This window comes from Galleria mellonella, unplaced genomic scaffold (assembly GCF_026898425.1).
Source record: "Galleria mellonella isolate WM207_F2 unplaced genomic scaffold, CSIRO_AGI_GalMel_v1 utg99, whole genome shotgun sequence".
Lineage (NCBI taxonomy): Eukaryota > Metazoa > Arthropoda > Insecta > Lepidoptera > Pyralidae > Galleria > Galleria mellonella.
In genome coordinates, this window is record NW_026442184.1 from 3,938,839 (window position 1) to 3,950,001 (window position 11,163).

The following is an 11,163-nucleotide window of genomic DNA, read 5'->3' on the forward strand; positions in this document are numbered from 1 at the left end:
GCGATTAAATAACAAATTTACAAAATAAAAAAAAAAAATCGTCTATATGATACTACTTGTATATTATCATATTAGCTGTTAACTGTTAAACATAGGCCTCACCCATTTTTTTGCCAATAGTTGCCACGCTTGGCGGGCGAATTGGCGACCGCAGTTAAACTTTGGTAATGTTTTAAGAGGGGCGCTGCTGCTCAACCCTCGACCGTTAGGGTGGAGGGATTGTTAATAATGGAGACTGAGGAACCCCATTGCTAGCAATATACCCAATCAAGTCGTCCACGTGGTCCTCCCTAGAAACCATCATGCTGAATTCCAAGTGTATTCATCACGATGAACTAACTGACCTATCTTTTCATCCTCACCTATCATCACTCACTGGTGCCCCGCCAGTGTATACCGATAGCGTAGGCAGAGATACTATTCCATCATTACCCATTAACAAAAAAACCTCAATTGTTAAGTTCTCTTAGTCGCCTCTTACGACACCTGCGGTAAAGGAAAGGATATCACATTTATTATAGATTTTTTTAGACAAGATTAATATCCTAAAGCATATTAACACAACATGAATAATACACAATTTAATTAAAGTAATACAATGACAACTATTAAAATAAATAAATTAAAATTAATTATTAATATATATAATAGTAACCGCGTGGTCCCGGCATAGAATAGGCCACCCCTTCCTTTCCAGTGGAAGTCGTAAGAGGCGACTAAGTAAGGGCGAGGGACGGGTAGTAGTGTCCCTCTTAAAACATCTCCAAAGTCTAACTGCGCTTGCCAATCCGCCTGCCAAACGTGGCAACTACTGGCAACCTCCCCCCCAGTAGACAGCTAAAAGTTAATATAATGATGAATAGGTTTTTTTTTAATTTTCCCAATGGATTCTGAACATTGTATTCTGCTGATCTGATGTGACCTGTAACTTAATAATAAATACACCAACATATATATAAATAATATTATTATTGTTTTATAAGCAGATGTTATTACATTGCAATAATTTTCTAATAATAGGATGCACAATATGTAAATTTGCAACTTGAATCATAAAGCGTTCATTAAAAAAAATCACCATCACAAAAAAGGGCAGATGCTTGCACGACGAGAAAAAACCCTTTATTTATAGATTTTCTTCAATTTCATTGTAAATGACAATAATTTTTTAGTATTAGAAAAAAAAAAACGTTAACCCTTGCTATTTGTTTTTTTCGAGTTAATTTCGACTGTCTAGAAAAAATACGGGTTCGAATTAACGCTGCGTATGCAAATAAGGAATTCGTGCACGAGATATTGTATTAAAAACAACGGCAGTGAAGGGTTAGATCAGGGGTCAGGGTTCGGTTTGCGAGCATGCATGAGTTTTTTTTTTTTAACAAAAATATTATTATTAAATGTATTGATTTTTTTATGTTTGCCACACGTAACGTAAGGCATAATATTAATTTTGTGATCCTTCGAAAGTTACAATGAGTCAATTTTTTTTTATATATTTGTTTTTTATATTATGTTAATAATATTAATTATGCATTATGAAATTTAAGGTACTTCGAAATTAATAATGACTTAAATCATATATTAATATTTGTTAATAAATAATGGTCATAATATAATGAGTTAAATTATTTACATATTTATTATTTCATACTGTTAATATTAATTGTGCATTATATATATATATATATATATATATATATATATATATATATATATATATATATATATATATATATATATATATATATATATATATATATATATATATATATATATATATATATATATATATATATATATATATATTTGAGATACTTCAGAGGTAATAATGATTAAAATAATTTATATTTAGTTTTCTTTACATAATATTAATACTATTAATGTTGGATTATAAATTTTGAGATAACTCGAAATTTATAATTAGTTAAATTATTAACATTGTTTTTACAAAATTATATTAAAATAATCAAATATTATTTATGTAATTCATAGATCATTAAATAAATAAATAATAAATAATAATAAACTTTATTAACAAATACAGGGTTGCACAGTTACATGTTTTTTGCCCTAGCTTACAAATTAGGGTAACCTGTGCCTTGTAAGCTAGTTCCTTCCAACTTATAGCTTATATAGTACCGACTATTTTATTAATACTAAATAATTAAATTGTGTTTTTAAAACAATTGTGACAAAACTAGTTATTGTGATTTAAAAACTAAGCTACTGAACCGATTTTGATAAAATTTCTATTTTCTTTCACATAAAAATAAATATTTTTCAAATCGGTTTACAGTTGACGGAGTTATATTAAAAAAAATGGATCCAAATTTAGAATCTCCTTCTTTTTGAAGTCAGTTAAAAATAAATATGCGTGAACTTAATTAAAGTTACTTAAGTATACAAATACCATTTTTGAATATTCTTTTTTTATTATATTTCATTAATTCGAAATTAATTTTTGTTCCTATAATGGAAACTTTGACGTTGTGTCAATTCACTTTTTAATAAAAAAATATTTCATCATCATTGCCATCAGTCTTTAACTGTCCACTGCTGAATAAAAAATAAATGTTTGTTATTTGTAAGTAATAGTACTGGCCTCCCCCTTAGGGGGTTGGGCCAGTACTATTACTTACAAATAACAAACATTAAAAATTAAAATACCTACTTATCTATATTTTTATAAGAAATAAATAATTTATTTTGCGTGCAACGTTTAAACGAGTTTCTATCGACATATATAAAGCGTCCGGTTTGACAGGACAATGCGAGAGTTCTGAAATTCAATCGGTTAATTTCAATAGTGCTAGTAGACATGTTTTATTTATTAATTGTTATAAAAACTAAGAAATAGTTCTTCGGAGGCCACAGACTCTGTAATAGTCGCCCGATTGGGTACCTCTGTCCCACTTGCATTTCTGCCGCCAAACGGGTATGCTTTGACGGCTGTTTTTTCGTTAAGTTAATAAAATAAAATTACCTGCAATGCAATTACAGAGAGGTAATATACTACCATCAGGGGGAAAGGGATTGTTTGTAATGTAGACTGTGTGTGTGCAATATACTCTGTCAGGTCGACCTCCACGTGGTCCCTCCTGGAAACCATGGTGCTTAATTCCAAGTGTATGCATTACGATGGGCTAACTGACCTGCTTTTTCATTCTAACTTATCATCCTTCACTGGTGCTTCTATTATCATCTATTAAAATAAATATCCTACCATCACACATACTATGCTATGTCACCATAGTCCGTGGCATTGTCCATTAATTCATTCCGTTTCTATTATTCTGTTTTATCATTAACCTACGATGTCCCACTGCTGGGCAAAAGTTTCCTAATCTTTTTCCAAAACTTTCTGCTCAGCGCCATCTCAAACCCTTTCAAGTCTAAGTCGCCACATCATCACTTCCTGGGCTGGCGACACTGTATTTGTATGTGGGGTATTTTGTAAAAAAACCTTAATATATAATATATTTCACTATGATATATTTTTTACGCGACCATACACAACTTACACACACACACACACAAGGTGATGGAAAAGCACACACACACACACACACACACACACACACACACACACACACACACACACACAAAAAACACACACACGCACACACATACATTCGTATTTTACAATTACTCATGTAAAGGACTCTATCTAGATTTTGAATATATATAGATAGTGACGTCATGCTTCTTGTAAAAAAGATCATCTATCTATACGAACTAGTTATATATTAACATGGTGTTGTACCTAATTTTTTTATACAACTTAGAATGACAAACAAGCTGACAGCCCACCTGATGGAAAGTGGTAACCGTCGCCTATAGACATGAGCAGTACCATGGACAGAGTATACTGTTTCGCCCATGATACCCCCATGCGTTGCCATTCCTGAGGACTCAGGTGTTATTCCTCCGTACCCAGTAAATTCACGCCATATCCCACCCTTCAAACTGAAACAGCCATGCAAACAAAACTGCTTTACGGTTGAAACATGAATGGGACAGAGGTCTCCAAGCAATCGACTTTTGTACAAAGTCTCTCTCTGGGAAGTCAGTACATACATCAAGTGATTTATTTCACGCCCATAATTAAATTTTGAATATATATATATATATATATATATATATATATATATATATATATATACATTTATATATATATATATATATATATATATATATATATATATATATATATATATATATATATATATATATATATATATATATATATCTGGATGAGTGGCGGTCTTCCACCGTGCGTTTTTCAAGACACTTTCTCCCACGCACAACCATTCTTTGGAATCAACTTCCAGCAGCAGTATTTCCGAACCGAAACGACAACATAACCTTCAAGAAAAGAGTATATTCCTTCTTAAAAGGCCGGCAGCACACCTGCAATGCTGCTGGTGTTGTGGGTGATCATGGGCGGCGGTAGTAATTTACCATCAGGTGAGCCGCATGTTCGTTTGCCCCCTGCGTTGTAAAAAAAAATCAAAATCTAAGATGTCAAATATATGGTAAGATAAAGTCCGGGGAGGGTGAAGATAAGTAATAGGCTCTAACTGCTGCCATTAGTAGCAATAGGGTATCAGGTCGAACTTCATGCGGATCGCTCTGGAAATCATCTTGGTTAACATTTGCCGAATTCGTCAAAATGAGCAAACTAACCAGCGTTCATCCTCACCTATCCTCTTTCATTGGTACCCCACCAGCGTATTTTGATAGTACAGGCAGGTTAACATTCCATTTTCACAGGTTAGTCAGGCAGGTTAACATTTTCATTACATTAAAAAAAATACCTCCGTTGTGGGGGGAAAGGGATTGTTAGTAATGGAGACTGAGAATCTCATTACTAGCAATATATCCAACCAGATCGACCTCTTCGCGGTTCCCCCTGGAAACTATCATGATTAATTCCTAATGAATTTATCATGATAGGCCTGTTTTCATTCTCATCTATCACCCTTCACTGGTGCTCCGCCAGCGTATCCCATTAGCGCAGGCGGGGTTACCATTCCAATTTCACCCATCAACAAAAAAAAAATACCTCCTTTGTAACAAATTCGTCATAGAGCTCAATTTCAACCAAATAGTTTTATTATGAATCATTCAATGATTGTATTTAATCATAACAAAAAATATACTATCAGAAATTTTAATTAATAAATAGGTAGGTATATTAAAAACACCGTTGATTGGACAAAAAAAAAATGTTTTCTATAAATCGACGTATACAGCTTTAAGCATTCCGCCCTTTGTCTATCTCATTCGCTTTAAGAGAGACAAAGACGGGACGATACGTTGACGTGTTCGGATATTATACAGAGCAGTAATTAGGTACCAATAAGGAAAATGACTACAGAGTACATCGTGAATCACAGATACACGTGTATGAGAGACAGAACAAGATTTATGTAGTGTAATTAAATTCAAATTGTACACACACCTACCTATTGTTCTTCTGATTTAGGTATCTTGTTGTTTTATAATATAATATATACATACATATATATGTACGTAATTCTGAGAAACAAAACAAAAATTATCTATTTTGATATACATTAATACGGAAATGGTAATGTAAAGATAACATATTTAATGCGTTAATATCCTAAATATTAATACATTAATGATAATAATATCTACTTATCCTTATTTAATATGAAAGTGCGTTTTTTTTTTTTATTATGGGTGATAATGAAATAATAACCCCGCCCGCGCTATCGGTATACACCGGCGGGGCACCAGTGAACGATGATAGATGAGGATGAAGCGGGTCAGTAAGCCCATCGTGACGAATTAAAAAAGAATTCTTCACGATGGTTTCTAGGGGGAACCACGTGGAGTCGACCCGATAGGGCATACCGCCAGCAATGGGGCCGTCAAACTCCATTGCTAACAATCCCTTTTCCCCCTGAAAGTGCGTTTGTTTGTTACTTCTTGGCGCCTTAACGGCCGGACCAATCGTTATGAACATACATACATGTAGTGTTTATTATGGTGTTGGCATATGCTAATATTTATCTCGGTAAATAAACTTATTTCAGTTACGTGGACGAAGTCGGGATTAAAAACTAGTATGATGATAATTAAGGGATGGGCAGCAGAGTCCATCTTAAAACATCTAAAGTCTAATTGCGGTTGCCAACATTTGATATAGTCAGCAGTGGATAGTTAAAGATATGGTGATGATAAAAATTTACACAATTAAACTATGAGAAAAAAAAAGTTCCTCAAGGAAACAAGAAATTAGTAATGAAAATCAGACAAAATTTGATATAGTCTGAGAAAGTTCCTCCAAAATGTGTTAGAAGAAGGAAAAAACAAACGATAGGGTTTTATTTAGATTTTTTCCTTCTTTTGTGTTAATATATTATGCATTCGACAAGCCCTCATGCTTTCAGTCGTCTAGTACGAAATATACATGACATGATAAAAAGTATGTTTTTCGCGGTTCCCCCTGGAAACTATCATGGTTAATATATATATATATATATATATATATATATATATATATATATATATATATATATATATATATATATATATATATATATATATATATATATATATATAAGATTTCTTTATATTTCGACAGGACTACAAATAGATATTTTATGCACATACACATATATACATTTTTTTTAAGTTTTTAATCAATAAATAACTATAATACATTTGAGATACACCTATCTGTCAGAGACTAATAAACAGGTAATATCAATTAGTGATACCATAAATCAGTTTTATCTAAGGTGAAAAATGGATTTTCGACGTTACGAGGTGACTTCAAACAACGCCCGTGCTATGGTTATTTCACATTATCACCTCTGTCCACCCACGCTGTGGTACAAAGCGTGAAATTCTTTAAATAATACCTATAATAAATATCAGAGCAATTTTTCACATCAAACAATTATTTTATTTATTAATTAATTTACATATCTGAGAAATAAATCTTATATTAATAAGTTTAAACTTTTTTTCGACATTTTTATACATTGAGCTTAATTTAGTGTTAAAAATTGTAAATAGATCTATTTAAATTCATATCTGTGGAGTCAACTCTAGTACAATTTATGTAAAAAAATCACAATCGTAACCCAATAAAAAAAAAGAACGTTAAAATTGCCAGTTATGTATCTGGTTATCCAAAAATCGTTTATAAACCCAAAATATTTATTTAAATCACAGTATATTACTAATAAATCGTAATTAACGAAGTTCAAAACTTGTTTTATAGGTTTTTTTATAGATACATTGGTATTTATATTAGTTTGTCAGTTAAATTTTTTTTTTATTTTAAATTTGAGACTAATAATTGAAAAGGGAAACAAATTGATACTCGTGTTTCTACCCTAAAACAGTTGCGTTTGCATAGCTATGTTTCGATTTGAAGGATGGGATATTGCAGTGAATTTACAGGGTACAGAGGCATAACACCTAAATTCTCAGGAATAGCAACGCATGGAGGGTATCATGGGCGAAACCAATATACTCTGTTATGTCCATGGTACTGCTCATATCTATAGGCGACGGTTACCACTTTCTATTAGGTGGACCGTCAGTTTGTTTGCCATTCAAAGTTGAATAAAAATAATATTTTTATTGTAATTTATATTTAAGTCTGGAAAAATAATTCAGCGCCATCTAGCCGATAAGCTAGAACTTTGTGGTACTGGATATTCAATAGACATACTTTTTGTATAATTGTTAATTAAAATTGTATTAGCACAATAGTATTACACAAAATATTATTTCTAATTCACATTAAATTATATGTAAATGAAACTTGAGGTTCGGTTCTTAAAATACTAGAATTGAAATGTGTAAATAGGTTTAAAATATGACAATAATGTTGGTATAATCACATGACTGTATAGGCATAATCCCTTTGCCTTGGATCAAACAATTAAAATAAAATAGATTTTGTCCAATGTAATAGAAAAGGCAGATCTTCCTACATCTTCTATAGCACTAATATAATACGTTAGAGTGGGAAAGGGATTGTTAGCAATGGAGTTTGATAGCCCCATTACTAGCAATATGCTTTATTAGATCGACCTCCACGTGGTTCCCCTAGAAACCATCGTGAACAATTCTTGTTAAATTCGTCACGATGGGCTAACTGACCTACCTCATCTTCATCTATCATCCTTCAGTGGTGCCCCGCCAGTGTATACCGATAGCGCGGGTGGGGTTACCATTCCATTATCACCCATAAAAAAAATATAGTACGTTAGGGTGGGAAAGGTATTGTTAGTAATGGAGACTAAAAATCTCATTGCTAGCAATATACCTAACCAGGTCGACCTCCACGCGGTTTCCCCTGAAAACTATCATGGTTAATTCCTGATGAATTCATCATGATGGTCTAACTGACCTGTTTTCATTCTCATCTATCAACCTTCACTGCCAAGCATCAATCCATTTTCATTCAACAAAAAAATTACGTTATTATAAGTACATGATTTTTTTTATTTATACCGAAGGTATATTTATTTCTATTTTACCATACTTTACCTAATCTAAAAAATTCAGAAATATTTCTCAAGGAATCAATTACACGTATTAGAACTTAGAGTAATAACAAAATGAAACCGGAGCAATATTTAACCCTAAAACTATCTTATTACACATTTTATTCGGCAACGGTTAAAATAAAGGGCCCGCATAAGTGCGCCGTCCAAAACCGGTGCACACTGTGCATTCTTTTGTTTTATAATGTTGTAAAGAGCACCAAAAACAATAGAATAATTGTTCAGGCGCCCCGCCAAGCAGACTTCTATTATTTTATGCAAATTATTTTCATTTCGTACTATTTTAGTATTGTTTAAACGATGCGGGCTTTGTGCGCACGTGTGTACGACGCTATTACGTTGAAGTAATCGAATCGTGAACTATTATTATTACTTACTAGCTATATTCCGCGGCTTCGCCCGCATTATTTGGTATATAGGGTATTAAATGTGCTAAGGTAGGATATAATCTACCCGTGTACCAAATTTCGTTCAAATCCATTGAGTAGTTTTTACGTGAAAGATTAACAAATATCTATCCATCATTACAGACTTTCGCATTTATAATACTATCTTATCATTTTAATACAATAATATTGTAACTCGATGTCGTCTGTACTTACATGGTAGATATTTATAGAATTAGCAATATAATGGACATAACAGAATAGACTGTTTAAATAATCATATAGAAATGCGTTGCCATTCCTGAGGACTTTTACAAAGGTGATTCTTCCGTACTTGTAAATTCACGCCATATTGTGTTTCAAACCGAAACACAGTTGTGCAAACACAACTGCTTTACAGTTGAAACACGAATGGGACAGAGGTACCCAAGCAATCGACTTTTGTACAAAGTCTCCCTCTGGTGAGACTTTCGCATTTATAATATTTACCTTAGAATTAATATACTAACATTGTAACTCGACATTGTCTGTACTTACATGGGAGATATTTAAGAAAAATCAATATAAGTATTAATAAGAACAATTGAAGCCAAAATAAACATTTATAGAAATTTTGTTTGTCTGTATGTTTGTTCCTGTATCACGTAAAAACTACTACACTAATTTAAATGTAGTTTCTACAATTATGTTCCAGAAGATGTAGTTTAAAATCTGAGGGCTTACCATGAAATGTTTTTCAAAATTTCAGAGCCAAACGAAACACAAATTTAATGTAATAATTACATAATACTTACCATTTAAAAACATTAAAATATTATTCCTTTGGACTTTTATGGTAGGATTTATGACGAACGAAATGTTTAGCTTCATTTACTGGACCGTATTAAGTATGAACGAAAACACGAATTTGAGTCCGAAACTTCGGATTTTCATTTCATGGTAGGCCCCCTTGTATCTGTTTTATCTTCGTACACACTAGTACGTACGAAGAATCTACGTGTACGAAGTAAAGGACAAAAAGCTAATCAGGACTTAAAATTTCAGGGTCGGCAACGCACACTAATACCCCTGGTATTGCAGGCGTTCATAGGCTACGGTAACCGCTTACCATCAGGTGGGACGTATGCGTGTTTGCCACATCAGTGGTATAAAAATACGTTCCATAACGACGATAACATCACCTTCCTTCAGGCGGGCTGTCAGTTTGTTTGATATTCTAAGTAGCATAAAAAACAATAGAATTAGTTGTGGTAATTTCTAGTGGCAACTGCGTGGAGGTCGACCTGACAAATTATAGTACTACGAGGCCCCTAATCCTCGCTACTAACAATTTCTTATCCTACCCAATAAATATGGTTTCTGAAAAGATTTCTTCCATGAAAACTCAAATTGTAGAATGAATTTCCTTCCCATAATTTTTCAGTATTATCTAAAAATAGTAAATATATTTGTGTTAGATTTAACTATATATAAGTCGTTATATGTATATATGTATTATAACTATTTATACTTTATATTATATGTAACTGTAAGTAGTTATATATAATATAAAGATGGTGTATCTATAATTATCGTCTAAACGCAGTAATAATTAAAATAAAAAAATTGTGGCCCAAACCAGCTATTAATTATTAATGAAATATTAATAAATTTTAATTGTCACTAAAGAACAAGTTAAATAAAAGGGCAAAAAGTACTGTTTCCGCCCGGGATCGAACCGGGGACCTTGTGCGTGTGAAGCACACGTGATAACCGCTACACTACGGAAACTTGATATCAAGCGTTGAAATATTGAAACATGTACTTATCACTTTATATTTTATATATCATGTTAAATTTATAAAATAAATACGCAGAATTTAGTACAGAAAAAATTGCAATTACATTGGTGATACAATTTATATTAATTATAATAATAATCTATTATTATTTTAAGAGGAATAATAATTCTAAACGATTAAGATAAGCCACTTGTTCAAAGTTTTATTGCGCAATAAAGAATAAATAATAATAATAATAAAGATAATTTAGTGATAAAAACCAAAAAGGGATGTTGCGTTGATTTGGCTATTTGGATAGGATAGAAGAAATTAGAATTGCAAAGGATCCCAATTGGAAATAAGCGTGACAGATCTATACTCGTATGTATACGTATCAATACAATCAAGATTTTGTTGTAACAAAACTAGAATCGATTTTGATAAAGTTTCTATGAAACT

At 32.1% G+C, this 11,163-nt stretch overlaps 1 non-coding gene across 1 annotated transcript; it reads right to left on the reverse strand.

The window, feature by feature from the left end:
• Positions 1-10,641: 10,641 nt before the first annotated feature.
• Positions 10,642-10,714, reverse strand: Trnav-cac (transfer RNA valine (anticodon CAC)). Its single transcript has one exon. It is a non-coding gene; the product is annotated as a tRNA-Val (tRNA).
• Positions 10,715-11,163: the final 449 nt, after the last annotated feature.